At 41.2% G+C, this 19,440-nt stretch overlaps 1 protein-coding gene across 2 annotated transcripts in view; it reads left to right on the forward strand.

Moving 5' to 3' along the window:
• The window catches only part of grik4 (glutamate receptor, ionotropic, kainate 4), a 231,498-nt gene that overhangs the window by 39,986 nt on the left and 172,072 nt on the right, over positions 1-19,440 (forward strand). For both annotated transcript variants that reach the window (XM_052077943.1, XM_052077942.1), the window contains one exon: positions 12,694-12,862. The gene's annotated coding sequence lies outside the window, so the exon portion shown is untranslated. The remainder of the gene's footprint in view (positions 1-12,693; positions 12,863-19,440) is intronic.

The raw sequence follows: 19,440 nt of genomic DNA on the forward strand, positions 1-19,440 counted from the left end.
ATGTCATAATGCTGAGAAGTGGCTTTGGAGATTTTTTGGCTTTGCTGGAATTTCACAATTTATGCAGCCAGACTCATTCTTATTCCACTAAAAGGTTCATTTGCTATTCTATGATTAACATAACATTTTAATTCAACTGCTATGAGATCACAAAAACACAACCAAAAAAACCCATGAGAGCACTTAATTCTGTAGAGCTTTAAAAATACCTGCTCTCCCCTAAAAATACATTACGACAGTAGACTAAAGTTTTCAACAAAAGGAGACGGGTTGTATTCCTAAAACGTATATCTAATATCATGGGAAGCCACCATGAATTTACACACTGTTAAAACACTGTGTTTGACGGAAGTGCAAATAATTAGTTTTTTCCGCACTTCGGTGTATAAGGCACACCTTCAATGATTGGCCTATTTTAAAACTGTTTTCCTATATAGGGCGCAGCACATTGTAAGAGGCATAGAATAGACGTTATACTAGTGGCTGCAATTGCATTATGCATCCACTAGATGGAGCTACCCCAAAGGAATACAATACAATACAGCTTTGTTTATAGCAAGCTTTGACAACCGCTGCAGCTGTCACAAAGCGTTTTACAGAATATTTAAAATACCACGTCCAAGAAATCAGAATAGGGATCCGTACATAAGGTATTATAAGGCGCACTGTCGGCTTTTGAGAAAATTGACTGCTTTTAAATGTGCCTAACAGTGCGGAAAATACGGTTCTTCAACTGAAATGTGTTGCACATAAAAGCTGAATACCAGCTGTACCGAAATATAGTACCCATTTGAAAATAAACTGTTCTAGAATGCAAATGTATTGGACTCCTCACTTCAAAACAGCTGAACATAAAACATTTCCTGTACTGGATTAAAAAAAGTTTTAGGCACTGTATTTTACCATTTATTGCGTTATTTTTTTTGCCGCCCGCTCATCACAAATGGTACACATGCAACCACGTTTTAACAATCACTGCTTTTAGATGCTTGTTGAGTCAAAGTCTCACACAATTTCCCGCTCGCTCGTTTCATCAAGATTTGTACTTCCAGAAAAATTGAACTCCAAATTGGACCACGTTTCGCCTACTTGACTTCGGAGGTTCCTCACTCATTTGCGAGGAATTTAATTGAAAAGCGCAGAATGTAAGAAATAATAGCACATCACAGCTCAGCCAAAATGTAGTCTCCTCTGATGATAAAGTTATGGGCCAAGAGCACTGCTGCCCGTTGACCCAGAGAATGAGAATGAAAGCAGCTTATTATGGCCATTCCCCGAGGCACACTTTCTACCTCAGTCAGGTACTGATTGATCGAGTCGGACTCCTTGTCACATACGGAAATTAAAGTGAAAAACACTTCAAGAACGCATTTGAGATAAATATCAGCATATGCCTTCTTCTGGCATTGAATCCAGAAGAGTCTTTTTAATAACCACACGCATTGTTCAAAGGAGCGTGCTTAAAGTTTACCACAGACGACCAAACATTCTCTCCCGGTAATTCTGACGAGACGAAACAACATTTAAGCGCATCACGATCAATGCCTTCACATGAATGAATGACTATTTTTAATGAATAAGATTTAAGAACATTATTATGGGTAATTACATCAAACATGTCGTTTCAGAAGTGTGTATCAAACAAATCATTTTTTGCATTAATCACGACCCAAAAAGTAGCTCTTGGTTTCAAAAAGGTTGGTTACACCTGATTTAGATGAATGTGGGAGTCCTGGCCAACTTTTTGCAGATGTTGACAGTTGACAGCCTGCAGGTTTTTTTCCGGGTGTTCAGGAAATGAGAATAAAATTGATGGGTCGGTTAATATTAGTGATGTCCTAGTCATGTTTTTTTATTTTTATTTTTTACTTGCCTCAGAGTAGAATTAATTGATATTGAGTATTAGCTGATACTGGAAGAGGGACCCCACTACCCCCATCACCCAAAACGAAACCTTCAAAAGGTATCTGGGGGAAAAAAAAGGCAAATCTGCACATGCCGGGCCATGAATTTGCAAGGGTCAATCAACTTCAATTCATTGTAGGCGCACGGCTTTACTCCAAACACAAGCTTTCTGGAGCAAGACTTTGTGCACGTTTGTATTGTAAATTTGTCTTGTGGTTTTCGTGGGTGTTTTCTGTCTCTTTCGCCTGGCACATCAGTGTGTGGGAGGGGTATGATAAAGTAATACAACATTCATTTGGATAGTGGTTATTTACACAGAGAAAAAGATCATTTACAAGCACGGAGCCAGCTTGGTTCAGAAAAAAAATCTTATTTTTTGGACCATACTGATCAGCTACATGAAAAAATGTGTTTAGTTTTAAAAAAAACACACTCAATGAGTGTTGGGTCATCGGTCTTCAGTAACATAACATAACTTAACATTTAGAGAAGTTAAGTGCAGTTTTGTAGTGCGAGATAATAAAACATTCATTTGTTTTGTCATTTTTTTTTCTGCCACTCCAGTGCTAATTTCCTGGTCCGTCCGTGCTTTGCCCATACTGATTTCCTGGGCCACAACCTTCATTGTATTGTGGGTGAATCAATAAGAGTTTTCTGCATTCAAGTAGACAACAAAGAAAATTGGCTTCAAAGAGAACCTTGCCTTCATTACATGCTGTTGTTCGTGTTAATTTCAGCGACAAGCTTCGCATCAACTTGGGACTAGACATCAGACATTTCTCTTGTGTATTCTGACTTCATTTGGCATGAGGTGAATCAATTATGGCCACAGAATATGCAAATGATCAAATTAGTAGGGAGACCGTGGAAGGACGGAGGAGATGACGGGGTGGGCGGTAAAAGACGAGGCGCGCGAGATGAAACATGAGGCATTGATATAGTGAGAGCAATACTGGCGGGGGAAAACAAGCAACACACCATCTAGATAAGCAGTAGAGCAGTGATTTGTAACTGAAGTTCAATCTCCGGTTTCAGCTAACGATGGTTGTATTAATCAATAAATCTGTCGATTATTTTGTCGATTCATCCAATACACAAATATTTCAAATTGGCAGTGCAGAAAATGAACACGTGAAATATGATTCCGTTTTGGGTTTGGTCTTCTGTGCGGCGTTTGCATGTTCTCCCTGTGCATGTATGGGTTTTCTCCGGGTAGTCTGGTGTCCTCCCACATTAAAAAAAAATAAACATGCATGGCAGGTTGATGGAACATTTCAAATTGTCCCGAGGTGTGATTGTGAGCGCGAATGGTTGTTCGTCTCTGTGTGCCCTGCGATTGGCTGGCAACCAGTTGAGGGTGTAGCTCGCCTACTGCGCGAAGACAGCTGGAATAGGCTCCGGCACGTCCCATGACCCTTGTGAGGATAAGCGCATCAGAAAACGGATGGAAGAATGGATGGAATGACCATAGTATGTCGAAAACATGATCTCAGTTCAGCGAATATCGGATTATCTGTTGGGTATCTGTTTGAATTTTAGCCAGCTTTATTTTGTGACACACATTCCAGTTGTTTTCACTTTTTTAGGCTGATCCAAAGCCGAAAAAAGTGACTTCCGTATAGACTATGCAACTTGAATAATGTCAAAATGTTTTTACCATAACAAGACTTGTTGAGCAGACAGGCAACGACATGGTTATCAAGTTTCAATGTTCAAAGTTGAGGGTGGTTAAAAAATAAAAAATAAAAAATAAAAAACAACTACATACATATAATTCACTTTTCTTTGACTGTGACCAGTGATGAGCTTTCTTTGACGCGTTTGTAAAATGTTAGAGGCTCCGTTCTATTATTGAATTATGACCAAGTTGCCCTTCGTATGCTGCCATACTTCCATTTCTTGTCATGTTGAATATTCAGAGGCTTTGTATCAGGCCTTTAATGCCCAATGGCCATCTTTTGAGGGTCATATTTGATGTTAATGAAAAGACGGCCTTGATCATAAGAAATGTCGTATTCATTGATCTTTTCATGTGGGACCTCTATGAGCTCATTCAAATGTTTTCTAAACGGAGCAGTGTTATATCCTTTGAAGATCATCAATCGGAAGTGACAACAGGTTCAAAGAAATCGTATCCAAGTCGGCACATCATGGTTATAAAAACAAAACTGCTATGAATTGGAAAACTTACTCGCTTACAGATGGGACGGGATCAAAACAACAGATGCACAATGGCCACTAAAACACATTCATATAAGAACATTTCAATTCGCTTTATTATTTTCCAACAATTGTTCACAGTGGATAAGTCTTCTGAGAGTTAATCATAAAATGTCCATCCATCCATTTTAAAGCTATTGTATTTATTATGATCATGGCTAACTGGAGCCTATCCCAGATGACTTGAGGCGGAGTTCACCCGCAACCAGTCAATCGCAGAACATAGACAGACAATCGTGTTCACTTCCATTCACACCTAGGAAATTAAAGCCCTCGGAAAAGCTGTCATACATGCATTTGGAATATGGAAGGAAAAACGACAACGAAACGACAACACACCATGGGCGCTGCTCCTAAAATGTCTTCAGTGATACTGGTTATCACTTTTAGTTTCAGTGAGAAAAGCAAGACACCCCATTCTGTCATATGTGATGATAAGAATGTTCTTCAGTTTCTGGTCTTATTTAGTATGTTGCTGTATGACTCATTTATTTGTTTCAGATTGATTTCTTTGCCCATGCTGATAAAAATAACTAAATTGACAAACAGCCAAATGCACTTGGAAGTGTTTTACTGCAGTGCAAATTAGAATGAAATCTTTCATTGCAGTGCTGTTCCTTTCAGATTTCCATGAAACTGTAGCCTGTTTCGCACACAAATTCCGCAAAATAGTCGCCGTAGCAGGACATTCAAAATGAAGCTATTTATGAACTTTATACATGACCCGGTGAAGGTGGCATTTTACATTCCATCAATGACATGCCAACTTGCAATCAGATATTTCCTTGTTTCCAAACAGTGTTGACTAAAATTCTGGTTGGACAGTGGCGGTTTCTTTCAACCGAATGGGGCAGTAGAAGTGAGCGTCAGGAATCATGGAAAACTCTTTGGTGACCTCCTGCCTTCAAAGCTGGTTCCAAAAAGACCCAGGTTGACTTCATTGCTGGTCGCACAGAAATGTGACACTGAAAAAAGCTGACAAATGCCATACATAATTTAAAGGCGAATGTGTCGTATGTAACTTAATTGAAAAAATTATGTCTCTCCTTATGCAGGGGCCCTCTGACATTACCGTTTTGATGTGTCCATAAATTAGACTAAGAATCCTCTCCATGATCTCATCCTCTGTGTCTATGTGCCACTCTCATGGCCCTTGCTCAATGTCTGCTTGTCTTCACGGTCAAGTGTCTCATTATAGAGCCATTCGGGCCACTTGTTCTCTGACAGGCAAACGGGTTGAGGTGGAAAAAACCTGCAAAACAAAAGTTGGACATCGCTGCAGAACACTGAATGAGAGTTCGATCAACAGAGAGATGAATGCATTGGATTGTGCCAACTAGCTCATGGTACACAGTCAACTTTGGCTGATATTGGCCAAAAGAGGCAGGGCACACCCTAAAAAAAACAACTTTTCTCCTCTAATTGTATCCATTGGTTTGACCATGGTGGCGTTAGTTCTCGATTGCAGAGTTTCCCAATCTTAATTGATCCAAAGCACATATTTTCATCCATCCATTTTCTGATCGGCTTATCCTCACAAGGGTTGCGGGGCATGGTGGAGCCTATCCCAACTGTCTCCGGGCAGTAGGCGGGGGACACCCTGAACCGGTTGCCAGCCAATCGCAGGGCACAGAGAGACAAACAACCATTTGCGCTTACATTCCCACCTTGGGACAATTTAGAGTGTTCCATGAACCTGCCATGCATGTTTTTGGAATGTGGGAGGAAACCGTAGTATGCGGAGAAAACCCTCGCGGGCACGTAGAGAACACGCCAACTCCACACAAGAAGGCCGGCGCACCAGATTATCTCTCTCCCTCTCTGCCTTGGACTGGACGGTCACTCATTTTTGTCGTGGGCCACTTTGCCATTATGTCTTCCCTCATTTTGACTATTAAGACGGTGAATACAAATCCATGTTTAATCGTTTCATTGTATTTACTACATCTACCCAACAAATTGATGCCTAACTAGTAGGGATGTGAATCTCAGCACTGAGGACGATTCGATACACATCACGATCCACTGCCAGCGATGCGATACTTAAACGATACATGGAATTTTCTGGCGATACGATGCGATACGTTTCACCGTCGTCACGATGCGATACGATTCGATACACATTAAGTTCAAATCAATGCGATCCGATACGATACAATGCAATTTGTTGCGATATTGTGCAATTAAACATGATGCAAATAAGCAAAGAAAAAAAGCTTTTAAAAAGATGGAATTCACTATGGTATTAAAAAAAGGATACCACTTTATTCCTTATAAAGAGTAGAACTTGTAAAACAACTTATTTAAGCCCTTTCACAATTGGGTTTTGTGCAAAGAAAATGTAAACAATTTGGCACCTGAGACTCACAGCTGTTGCTATAGTGTAAACACAAACAGACTCTCACTGAGTGTCTTATATGAACTATTCATATATATATATATGTATATATATATGAATCTATAGCGCAAGATGTCCACCCATCCACTGTAAGTGCAACTCTTTGCGCACTGTTCAGCGACACAGTAATCTCACTTCTCACTTTGTTGTACACATCGGGAATATGTTTGTAAGTGAACACAGACCTGTCTGGTATTTTATACCTGGGTTCCAAAACGTGCACGAGCTGTCTGAAACCCTCGTTGTCCACCACGCTAAGGCTGGAGGTCTTTGCATATGAAATAAGCAGTGGCCTTAGTTATAGCCATTGCGCGGTCACAGTGAGTTGCAAGGGGACTCCCAAAATAAGAGGCAATTTTTTTCTGATCCTGACCTGATTTACCAAGAGTTTCTCCGGTGTCAGACGAGGAACTGGGCGGGGAAGCGGGAGGGAAACTTGTCGGTGATCTGGTGCCATCGGTTTAAGTGGGTCTGCATATTTGTGGTGCTGCCGTTGTATGGCTTCTTAGTGCGACATTCCTTGCAAATTACGGAGGTTTTATCAAGCTTTCCGTCTTTCTTTTCGAAGCCGTAGTATTTCCAAACATAAGATTTGAATGTTGCGGCTGCATTAAATATAGTAGTTTCCTTGCTGCTGCGTGCCCTAACTTCCATAATGTTTCGCTCGTTGTGTACTGGACTGTATGTGACGCACGGCTACCGTCCGTATTCAACACAAAACGCAAAGCAATGATGGTGCATTTTTTGCGCCTAGGAAAGGGCAGATATGTGACGTTTAACATAAATAAAACGGCGATTGAATCGGATTTTACCGATACCCATCAATGCATCGTGATGAATCGCGATTTCACCGATACCCATCAATGCATCGTGATGAATCGCGATTTCACCCGTCAATCGCGTCGTACCCAGTGAATGAGCCGATGCACTCGGATCGCGGACGTGCGCATCGATGTATCGATTAATATCTATTATTTTCCACACCCTTACTAACTAGCATTGAAATCTGAAGTCAGGGCTAACAGTTTGCGACATTTTTGCAAACTCTCAATGTTATGATGACGGTTTACAGCTTTGGTACAGATTTTAGTAAGGATTATGTAAGTTGACAAGCGTGATTTGCTTTTGTGAGTCACATAGAATGTGACGGGCCATATTTAACCCTGGGGCCTTGAGTTTTGACACATTAGCTGTTGTGAACTTTTGCATTTTGGTTTTGGGGTGTGGGTGATTTAATTGCAGTCATTGGCTGCAAATCAGAATCCAAATCATTTTAGCGCCTTGCTGGTGGGCAATACATCTGGAGATTTGAACTGGACTACCCACTGTTGAAGCCTCTGTCCTTCACGACTCAGCCACTGCTACCTTAAAGGATAAAAACCTTATGACTATCTCTGAACGACTGCTGTACACATTTCCAGGCAGACGTTCCTCTGCAATTCTATTGTGCAGATTGAAAGTCGCAGATAGGTAAACAATAAAATTGCGTTCACCTCAGAAAATTAAATGGAATTTTATAGGTCGAAGAAAACACACACAGCTGACTTTGAGGTCCCCGTTTCGGTCTTCTTCGAGTATTTGCTTTGATTTATTTTTATCTCATGGTACTGAGCAGCCACGACTGTACATGTTAGTGCTGTGCGAAAGGCACATTTTGAAATCGGACTGTTCTTTTTGACATCTGTAATTGCGGGCGATTTCTGCCTCCCGGATAGTCCTGGCAATATCAGGAGGATTTGCATCGAGAGCCATCACACTGCCTTTCTGTAAAATTGCTGTATCTGAGACGGAACATTAGACATCACTTATGTCATTCAAACAGAGCTGCTGTGTCTGTAATTTTGATTCCCTTTGACTCAGGAAACGGAAGTGTTGGCCTCTTTCCGGATTTTAGGACCCTGCAGGCCTATAAGGTTTTCATTTTTGTTCTGTCCAGCAACAGATGCAAAGCATGGAAATGAATGTGTTATTATCAGCATGGTTTATAGACTTAATTTGCCATAGTGACATCTTAATGGGATTTTCTTAGGTAAACAGTTCTTCAGAGGCCGCACTGCTTTCAACAGAATCTTTGATGAATTATGCATATACTGTACTTGTATACACCCCGGGAAGAAGTAGTTTAGCCTAATTCGTACATTTTAAATGAATATGGACAAGCATAGGATATCCAAACACCTGCTGTCCTCAGGTGAGGTTTGAACCCAACAGGACACATGAGCGATTGAGCTACCCTGTGTCGAGGAGTCCGTCCGATATCACCACGGGCAAATCTCATCAGTGTATTGCGCATCCAGAGCACTTAACTGCCCTGTTACCAAATGTCTTTTGTAAGGCTACCCGATGGCTGACCACTCCATGTCGATTGTTCATATTAGAGTCAGGTTGTTCAGGCCCTTCTGTATGTCGCCAAGTTTGGGATCAATGTTGTCTTCTTGAATTTCTCCCATGGGGACGCAATGATCAAATGACACTTCTTCATCGGTCATGGAAGGGAGTGTGGTAGAAAGAGAGAGAGAGTTTGCAGCTGTTCTTTGTGTGTCTAGTGGAGAACTGATTTAAGGCCACAGGAAGAAGGCCACTCAACACTCCGGGCACGTCCCTGAAAGCAGCAGCAGAGGAAGCACTATTGCCATTCAGCAGCGTCGACTGCAGCCACCTAAATGAGTCTGCTCTGTCCTGCAATGGCTAATGTGGCAGCTCGCCATGCAGTGCAACTTACTCTGCTCATAACATGCCCTCCCCTTCTGCTTCAGTTCTTCTTAGCCGTAGTTTTTCCCGCTTTGGCCGTCCTGTTGCACACTGTCAGGGACCGTAGCAGATGTTTATATTTGGCAACTGCTATAAAAAAAAATATCAAAGTAAAAAACAAATTATCTCCCTGCTGTTATTAACTGTAGTTAAAAAAAAGATCGATCCTTTTCAAGTTCAAGTTCATCATGTTTTTTCCGAATGGAAATAATGGAAAGAGAAAATATCTGCTCCCGGGTCATAAAAGACAGCCTTATTAGAGTAACATTTAACGTTCCTAACTGTCATGCATACGTTGGAAAAGAACACCCTTAATCGTGAAACATGTCAGGATGTCATGATTTCAGGTAACCATTGTTCTTTTTTATGGCAGTTGACTCCTTTTGCAAAAAGGACCAAACACAAAGGCAAAGAAAAGACTTGTCGAGGCCTCATGATATTCCATGAGTTCTTGTATAATGGAACATAAATCATTTGATGTTTATCTGTGGAGTTTTCGAGCTTCTGCTGGAAAAAAACATATGAATGGCCAAATATGGCTCTTAAGTCGTGAGTTGGCCCGTGATATTGCAGGATTTTCCAATTGCATCAGAGTGAATAGACTCCCTAATGTTTAGCAAGTCTTGTCTCGGGTAAGTAAGCGGCATCGGTTTGCCAAAAAGGAACCAAAATGACCAAACAAAGACAATACCAACAACCGTTGTCATATCGTAAGTACCCCATCGGTGATCACCTGATTTCTTCTCGATGACTCTACACATTGTCGCACCGCTGTCATTGGGTTGTTCTACTGCACAATGGTACGCTTCCATTACGGAAAGTCTTTCTATACGTACAGTAGATGTCCTCGTTTTGTTTGTCGTAGTTACTTGTTATTATAATACCAGCATGGCTCATACTCCCGGAAACAAGTTCCTTGTGTGTTTAACATACTCGACCAATAAAGATTCTGATTGATTTAATGTTCTTGTCTGCCATCCATTGCAACTTTAATCTGCTGTTGTTTTTTTCGGTGAGGGGCTTCCCGTCAGGTATCTTTCTTGTTTAACTAGCAAATTAATGCTAATTCTGACTAACCTGAGTATTTTTGGTTCCAGAAAATTTCATATATATAAGAATCTGCTGCATACCGAATGGACAATAGAAGGATTAGAATTTCGTGTTGATATCTGCTACCTCCGTATCCTTTCACCTTTTTGTTAGCACGGACTAAGATGAGGATTTGTTTCCGTAAGCCGATTGCGTATTTCCTGTGTTGAACTTTTCCCTGGGCATTGCCACCTGACGTGCGATGAGGGAAGAGCGACATGGGTCAGGATCACGGAGAGTGTAATAACAGCTCGTGAATTCTAAACGTTTTATCGGCTCTCCGCAGACTGCTCAGGCAGTGCACAGCTGGCTTTCATTTCTCTTGTGATGCAATGAATATGGCTTTCCAATTGGGGTCGTGGCACGGACTGATAAGGAACTATATTCCTTTACGCCGCACAGTTGAGAATGGCATCTGAGGGACGACACGCCTGGACGACCTCAGATACACTAAAACATGAATATCACAAATGTCTCGACCATGGCAGGTTCTTCCGTGGCCTTCTAATTGTGGCACACCAAAGGAGTTATTTCACAGATCCATAAATAAATAGAAACCACTTGAGATATGGACGGGACCGGAACCTGAAACCCGATGACCATCTGGGATGGGAGCTAAGGTGGCTTGATGTAGTTTGATTCTACTGACAGCAAAGTGAGAACGTACCAACGTAGCTCTGAGATTCCTTCCTCTCTTGTACACCGCTTAAATGCGGGTCAGATGATAAAATATGCCAATGCTTTATGAAAATGTTCTTGAATTTTTCAGTGTCTTTTGAATATAGTATAGAACATTATCTGATTGCTTGGCTTTCTAATGGGATTCGCCCTCAGAAGATCCAACCTTGATTTTTATGTGGCCTAGTAGCCAGTTGAACCGTAACAGCGGCTGGCGGCGCCTCGTTCCCCCTTTTCTTCCAGTGGCTCTTCCATGCACTGTAAAGTCCAGCCGCTCCGTCGGGTATTATCTCAGAAAAACTTTGTAGGTTTGTGGGGAAAAAAAATAAAAATGGTAGTAAACTGCTTCATGCAACGCAAGTCTTCTTTCTCTATAAACAAACAGCGTAAGGTTGACAAAAATGGACCAAAAAAAAGGCAAAAACAAAGACAATACCCCCGAGCCAACAACTCGTGTTGCGCCATGTTGGGGAAAATCTTGTAAAAAGCCGCACAGCGTTTCATTTTGCCTCCTAATGTTCTGACTGTAACATCATGGTCAGGAGCCTCAGAAAAAGCCGACAATCTTGTGTTCGCCACATTCAACATCTGGGCAGACTTCAACCTTACTTGAAGGAATTAATTTTATTTTTCCTTTAATTGTGTGGTCTATATAAAATACATATATTATAAATAAATACAGAAAATAACCCAGAAATTGCCAGTAATTTCATGCAATTTTAAGGAAAAATATTATATTGGGACGTACATCATGATTGGGATAGGCGAATTTGTTTGTTCCTATATCTACCTTATTGTATTGGTGGTTCGTGTGAATTGACCCAGTTGACTGAGCAATGTATTCATTTTATTTCAGTTCGATTTGCATTGTTGTTTCTTGTATTTTTGACCAGATTTGAATACTTTATCCTCGCGGTCCCACAGCAGTGTGTACGCCAGGTGGCAAGCGACTGTGTGCTTTCTTGTTCCCCTACACGATTGAAGATCACGACCGTTTGTTAAAAGATACAATTATAAAAGTGACAATCTGTCTTGTTTCTTCCTTGCTACCGTTAATATGTCCCTGATCCAAAAAAAGCAAATAAGAGTCGGCGGAAACGGAAGAATTGCCCATTCGGCACAGGCAGTGATTGGCAATATTTGACTTACACTCTCTTTAAATTTGCGCTATTAACAAGGAATGAAAAAAAGATGCATTCTGTACACTCTGGCAATTTCTCAGTTTAGCGTCGTAATTCCCATGCAAATTTGTTCTGCCCTGTTTTGACCGCGCATGAGTTTGAGAAGTTGCTCAATGCATATACTGTGACAGTATGAAAAATGTTGAAGGCTCTAAATAAAGAGGAAGGCTGCTGAGTAGGGACGAAGTAAAACAAACATCAGCAAAAATGGACAGTAAATTCTGAAGCTGCATTTTACAGAGCCTGACATGAATTTTGGATGTCCTCTGCAGTGCCACCAGTTCTCTGATTAAAAGAATGCCATTAGGTTCATTCTGCCCCTAGGGGAGAAGCATCTTTAAAAATGTTAAACAATGTAATCCATTTTTGAGCCTTAGGATGACTCGTGAAATGTATGTGAACAGTTATCAAAATGTTCAAGCCGTGTTTTCACATTCAAAGATTTTCTCTCCTGCTCATCTTTCTTTTCAGAGCGTATTGACGCTGATTCTCATTGAACGGAATCCAAACAAATTTGAGCGCACACTCCATTTGTGCTTGTGAGCTGAGGAGAAGCTAAGTGGCTTGTACAACCACTGAAGTCTGACAGCCTGGTGCACCGCAACATGGATTAGAAGCCACACACCTCAAGAGATCAAAGGTAAGAAGATATTCCCTTATTGCGTATCGTCTCACACTTCCAAACTGAAGGCACCGCACAATATTGAAAAGATATAAAGCAATATTTGGACATGCGCCTATGAAGGCGACCACTGGAATTATGGGATTCTACCAAACACCGTAATTGATTTTTCCAGCCAAGACCTAACATTGAACCTCCATAGTTGAACAAAATTTGCATTCTGTGAAACAGGCCGACTTTAAACTTGCTCGAATAAAAAAAAAAAATGGTAATAAAGACCGAGTGAATAAAGTTGATACTTTACAGTCTGTACTTTGCGGAATATTTTCCTGCAGCCTACCCTGAGAAAAAATGAGCCAAATATTGATCACTGCAAATTTACTTATCTAGTTTAACATGGTTGGGAGATTGCCCACACATTGATTGACCTACAGTTAAGTAAAAAAATCAACTTAAAAAAGAAAGAATTGCATTAGAACACTGTTGAAATGTGTCAACGTAGAGTGCACATGATTTGGGTCATTTTATAATGACATGGCGGGTATATTTAGCATTCAAATTTGAGTCTCATGCATGCCATTGGGACAAAATCTCCTCTCTCACAATTTGGTAAACAGAATTTTTTTCACAAATCGATTCTATTAGCCAGTCCACGTGCCGTTATGTTGACAAATATTTGACCAGTCTAAAGTGTTGAAAATGGCTTGCGCTTTTTGACGATGTAATGTTCACGGTTGGACAAACACACCTTAAGGTCTCCTGAAAAGTGATGATTTTGGTGGGACAAGGATTGCGCTGCATTCAACAAAAAAGCAGGACAGGATCAATAATCCTCTAATTGGTACACATGAAAAGAACGGAATCTACAGGTTGGACAGTCGGCACATATTAGCTTTTTTCTCTGTAAAATAAAGTTTTCAGTAAATCTCAACAATCCTCAACTATTTTTGTCCTTTTTGTCGTCTATGCCCAACAAAACAGTCCTTCAGCTTTCTATGCAAGCGCACGTACACAAAGGGGTCATTTGGTTTTTCAGTTTGTGCTCTTTCCTGCCCGCTCAGGGCCACAGCTTCACCTTTTTCCTGACCTCCTGCTTCTTTTTGTCTGCCCTGCAGATGAATATGCCCTCTCGGAATAGACAGTTTTAGTGCTGCTGATTTAAAGGACATAATGCGCTGTTGCCTGACAGCTTCCTTGTACCCTGCTTCCTGTTGTCTTGTGTTTGTAGTTGCAGGGGAATAACCGAGGGGTGAGAGAGTGAGTAGCTACATTTGTCCATCAATAAACAAGGTTTAAAGGTGTGAAAAATTATTTTCTAGCCGCAGGTTTTTAAAAAATTAGGAACTCAAAGAAATCCTTTTCGATAAAATCATGCATGTTGACAAAATCGCTTGGCTTCCAGCAATTAGGCAACCAATTTTCAACCCATTAAATAGTTATGATGGCCAATATCTTTTTTTTTTAATCCATAAAACTATAGTAACACTCAAGGAAGACGTAGATTACATACAGTAATTACGTGGGCGAGCTATCTTCCGCCTTTATTACCGATTTGTCTTACTGTTTATTGTGCATCTTAAATTGCTCCATGTACAGCACTTTGTATGCAGCGATGGCTGTTTGAAAGTGCTCTATAAATACTGTTGACTTGACTTGACTTAAGAATAAAGACGGAAAATGATCACATATATTTTTTTCATCCACCTGTATATGAAATTATGAATATGGTATTGTAAGTATGTATATATATACCGTATATATATATATATATATATTCAGATTAAGATATCCTTTATTTGTCCCGCAATGGGGAAATTACGATCAGAATTCAGAAAGGAAAAACGCTGGGTAGGGAGAGGGAAAGTAGCAACAGTAGCAGTGGAGTGCAATGTTTGGCAGTCTTTACCCACCTCTGCCTGTTAGTGTGGAAGTCGTCAGGTCTTGAAATGCTTTTTAATTAATGTCGCAAGAGATTGCGAGTGCAAAGTGGCAGACCATATGCTTTTCATCATTCTTAAGCTACCACTTTCCCACAGGCAGCTCCTGTGAATATAAACACCAGCACCCACAGTGTGCTGGAAAGACAAATTTCTCCAAGGCGAAATCTGCTCCTGTCAGAGGGTGACTTTTTACCAGCTCTGGCACATGGAAAATGGGTTTGCGGAAATGGTTTCAAAGGCATTGCCCACGTGTGCAATCTTGCATGAGATGCAAGTATTGACTATCACTTTGGTGCAGATGGCGTATAATACCCCCCCCCAAGAGTAACTGTCTACTGCTCTGTTTAGTGTAGCCGTTGGGTGTATCCCTTTTGCTCAGCCATGCTGGGAATGGAAGGCGCTTGCTGGTGTGTCATGCTCATTAGTGTTATCTTTGTTGCACTTTGGATGCTGCTGCATTGATCCTGACCTGTAGGACATTCATGTTTGCCTGCATTGCAAGTCAATCAAATATTTTATGTATGGTACTCTACTATTTTGGAAAAAAAAAGTCAGAGCACCGAATGAAGCCTGTCCTGTCTTTCCAGTTATTTTGTTTCACTCCCGAGGACAATTTTCTTTGCGTGCCTGCTTGGATTTAATGAACTGTTTGCATTTTTGTGTTGACTGAATTGAGTCTGGTGTCAGTCGCTGCTGGGCCCCGTGCCTTTTCTCCGCTTTTTCCTTGGCTGCTCCTGGAAAGTTGAGATAAGACCCACTGATGTTTGTCTGCTCCCTGGCAGATTACTGAGGTAGACAGGTACGAGGACTCTGGCGGTGCCAGTTTGCTGCAGGCCAGAGAGCTTTCATTGGATGGCTGAGCAGATCACAGCTCCACCTGTATGAGGGCCGTGTCTGCTTTTCCCAATTACTTTTCAAAGAGAACCGAACAGACAATGTTATGGAAAATATGGTTTAACTGAACTATTTAACAAATAGTGGCCTGCAGCGTTTGTTTACTCAACTGCATTGTAGCAGCGCTGCTCATTTGGCTTCTCTGCATCCAATATGTGGATTCCTATTTAACAACGTTAGCTGAATACTGCATGTCAAGTGAAAGCGGATTTTAAAACAAAATAAAAATTCTGTATATGCCGCAGTATCACCTTGGGACATAAACATCGGCGCACCGATTCCATTGAAGCGCTCAATGTTGTTAGGCTATCTATGAGGTATCAATTTTAAAACTGCATTTGAATATTTTCTACGCTTTTCTTCATCCAAAGGGCGTTTTTTATTTTTATTTTTTGTCTGTGCTTGTGTACATTACAGTCATCCAATTTGTTGGTATCCCTTTTTCCCAACTCTGTGATCAAGGTCTTTCAAAGTGTTTTTAAAATCATTTATGAAATTTTCCGTCTTGTACATTGTATTCTTGGCGGCCCGGTAGTCCAGTGGTTAGCACGTCGGCTTCACAGTGCAGAGGTACCGGGTTCGATTCCAGCTCCGGCCTCCCTGTGTGGAGTTTGCATGTTCTCCCCGGGCCTGCGTGGGTTTTCTCCGGGTGCTCCGGTTTCCTCCCACATTCCAAAAACATGCGTGGCAGGCTGATTGAGCACTCTAAATTGTCCCTAGGTGTGAGTGTGAGTGCGTATGGTTGTTCGTTTCTGTGTGCCCTGCGATTGGCTGGCAACCGATTCAGGGTGTCCCCCGCCTACTGCCCGAAGACAGCTGGGATAGGCTCCAGCACCCCCCGCGACCCTAGTGAGGATCAAGCGGCTCGGAAGATGAATGAATGAATGAATGTATTCTTTTAGTCATTTTAATTTATTAAAATGTCTTTACTTTTCCTATGAATTTCATTAACTCTGTAACTGCCTTTAAATGTACTTTAAATGATATGTAATGATATTCGGGCACGAAGAGAACTCACAAAAACTCCACAGAGGCACGCCGAAACCGAACCCCGCACCTCTGCGCTGTGAGGCCGATGTGCTAACCGGTCCTCCACCGCGCCACCATTTAATCATCTATTATATATTTATTCAACGATCCGCTGTTACCGACTGCCTACTTTACCTGGTAACAGTTGAACAAGCGGAGTCAAGTCATATACGCCAACAGTCTCAATTGGTGAGCTTTACGGCGTCGCATCGATGCATAAATTAATACAAACCTCATTTTATTTAAATGTGCACCGAGAGCTTCTCTGCAAAACACTCGATTCTCAGATCACACAAACAGTAAAATAGGAGAGTGGTTTCAATGAAAAGAAGTCAAACAAATATAAGAAAGGGGGACAAAAACCAACAGAGAGAAATTTTAAGATGCATGAAGGCTCAACCAAGAAGGATAAGACCCAATATTGAGTCTCAGGCAAAGACGGGTGCGTGGCAGAGGATTTACTGGCGGGGGCGGGGGGGCAACTGGGGAAGAAAAGTTTGGAAACAAGACCTGATACCTGAGTGTGAATATGCTGCAGTGGGCAGAATCACAACAATCTGTCATGTCGTAGTCAGTGTGACAATGAAAGGCAGCGGTGGGTCGAGATATTCAGTGTGATTTGTTGCCGTTAAGGATTCCGAATATGGTGGCAGTTTATTTAACGAAAGACAGTTTCTTTAACTAATGTCAAGTGAAAGTAATTTTAATATGACAAGTACTAATACCTTGTCTTCTGGAGCATTTATCATGTATTTGCTCCAATTTTAGTTTCATGTGGTGATATATATATTATTTTAATCAGGAATTTCTGGTGACTTTGCTGCCTGCTATAAGCAACACAGAGAGAGTAGCCATGCAAAACAAAGTAGGCAGAGGATTTGTCTTGCGCTTTTGACTCTGGCTCACTTTGCATGCCTGAGATCGATCCCCTTGTAAAACGGGCCTGATTTGATCCAAATGTTGCCATTTTAATTCACCTTGTCTTTTCAAGAAACAGGTCATCCTCTCAAATATAGAATATCTTGTTACCGTAATCTGACAATAGTTTTATCAGACCTTCCTAAACTGTATGTATTATTTGATTGAATCCTCATTTTCAGAATTAGAGGTTAGAGCACAACCAAATCTATTTTGGTGACTCAAAGGCTGCAAATAGAACAAGAAATTAACATAACCTACTGTATTTAATTTTTTTTTTTTTTTACTCTTCAGATGTTTTATTTCTGGAGTTATTTTTGCTTTCACAGGGCCTCATTAAACCCAAGGCTGGTGTTGTTTTGTGACACTGCATTCCTCTAGGAATGTAATACAAAAACAATCCCACATTAATTCTGCTTTCAGAAATCTCCCCTCTATGAATAATCGGGCACTTTGGCATGCTACCCGGTCACAGCCCACGCTGTCATAAATGGAGGGCAGTGATGGATGAGCTCAGCTCATGTGCCATACTGTCATTGTCACCGGGTTTTTAGTTTGCACTCAGCCATGGACAAATCTCCTGAGATGGCACAGTTGGTGAGCGCCGACAAATAAGAGAGAGACAATTTGCTGCTGGGTTATACTGCTGCTTTATGGTGAGTGGCAGGTCCTTATCAATGCTCCCACTGGTTGATCACAGTTGAAAGGGGTCACCCTCTTTCAACTGTGATCAGCCTGAATTAAAGACTAGCTAATTAAAATGTCCAGGGGACATGTGAGCCCTTGCTTCATTCATCTGCCAGAGCACAGCCAGCGAAATAAGACAAGTGGAAAAAAAACAAGTACAGCGAGTAATGGTTTTGTTATTGCACATGTTGAGTCACAATATAGAATACAAGATCGTCTCATGGCTTGCTGCGGTTATTTATAACCACTGTGTTAATTTGTGTAGTCGAATGTTTGTTAGTCATTGCAGATAATGCAGCAAGCTTAGTGTTTTAGCAAGTGAACAGACTCGTACAGATTCATCGATTGAGGTTTCAGTGACATTCATAAAATTAAAAATTTGAGCTTAAAATTAGTTAATCATATCAATTAAATTGATCACTAACTTGAAAAAAATTATGTTGTGTCTGTGGCCGGCATCGATACAACCAAGTTCAGCGTGGATCATGCTGGTGGTAGCAATATAAATAAATAACTGCCGGCACACATTGCCACCATCATGAGACCATACCTAGAAAAACAGGTGAGCTGTGACCTTCGCAATGCGAGCCCAAAGCCGGTTTGACATGACTTTTCAGTCGTCAGCAGACAGCGATGTCAGGCCAGAATTGCAGCCCTGTGAGATGGATGCACAGTTGGATTAAACTCTTATTCTACCAATGCAATATTAATCAAAATACTGTGTTTAGACTAGTCTACCACATATTATTGCAATAATAATGTTTGCCTCGGGTTATACTTGAAACATGAAAACACTGAACCTTGTAGGTCGGTGTGTTGGAGAGACGGCCACTCATTGAGTGACTTTGGTCTGCTACCTTCTGTCGCAGCAAAATGACATCTCGGACATTTGACTGGTGCAGCCGAACAGTGTCCCTTGTTGAGTTGTTGGTCTGGGCACGTTTCCCTTTCAAAGTACAGATCCTGCAGAGTTAGGGCCATGCATTGTGTCCAAATTCCCCTCAGGGCTTTGAATTTCACCAAGAAATAGTTATTTCTCTAAGAATTATTTCAGTCCTGTGGTGCAGACACAACTTCATAATACTGGCTCACTGTAGGCTGATTGATTCTTGGAAAAGAAAGTACATT

This window comes from Hippocampus zosterae, chromosome 10 (genome assembly GCF_025434085.1).
Source record: "Hippocampus zosterae strain Florida chromosome 10, ASM2543408v3, whole genome shotgun sequence".
Taxonomy (NCBI): domain Eukaryota; kingdom Metazoa; phylum Chordata; class Actinopteri; order Syngnathiformes; family Syngnathidae; genus Hippocampus; species Hippocampus zosterae.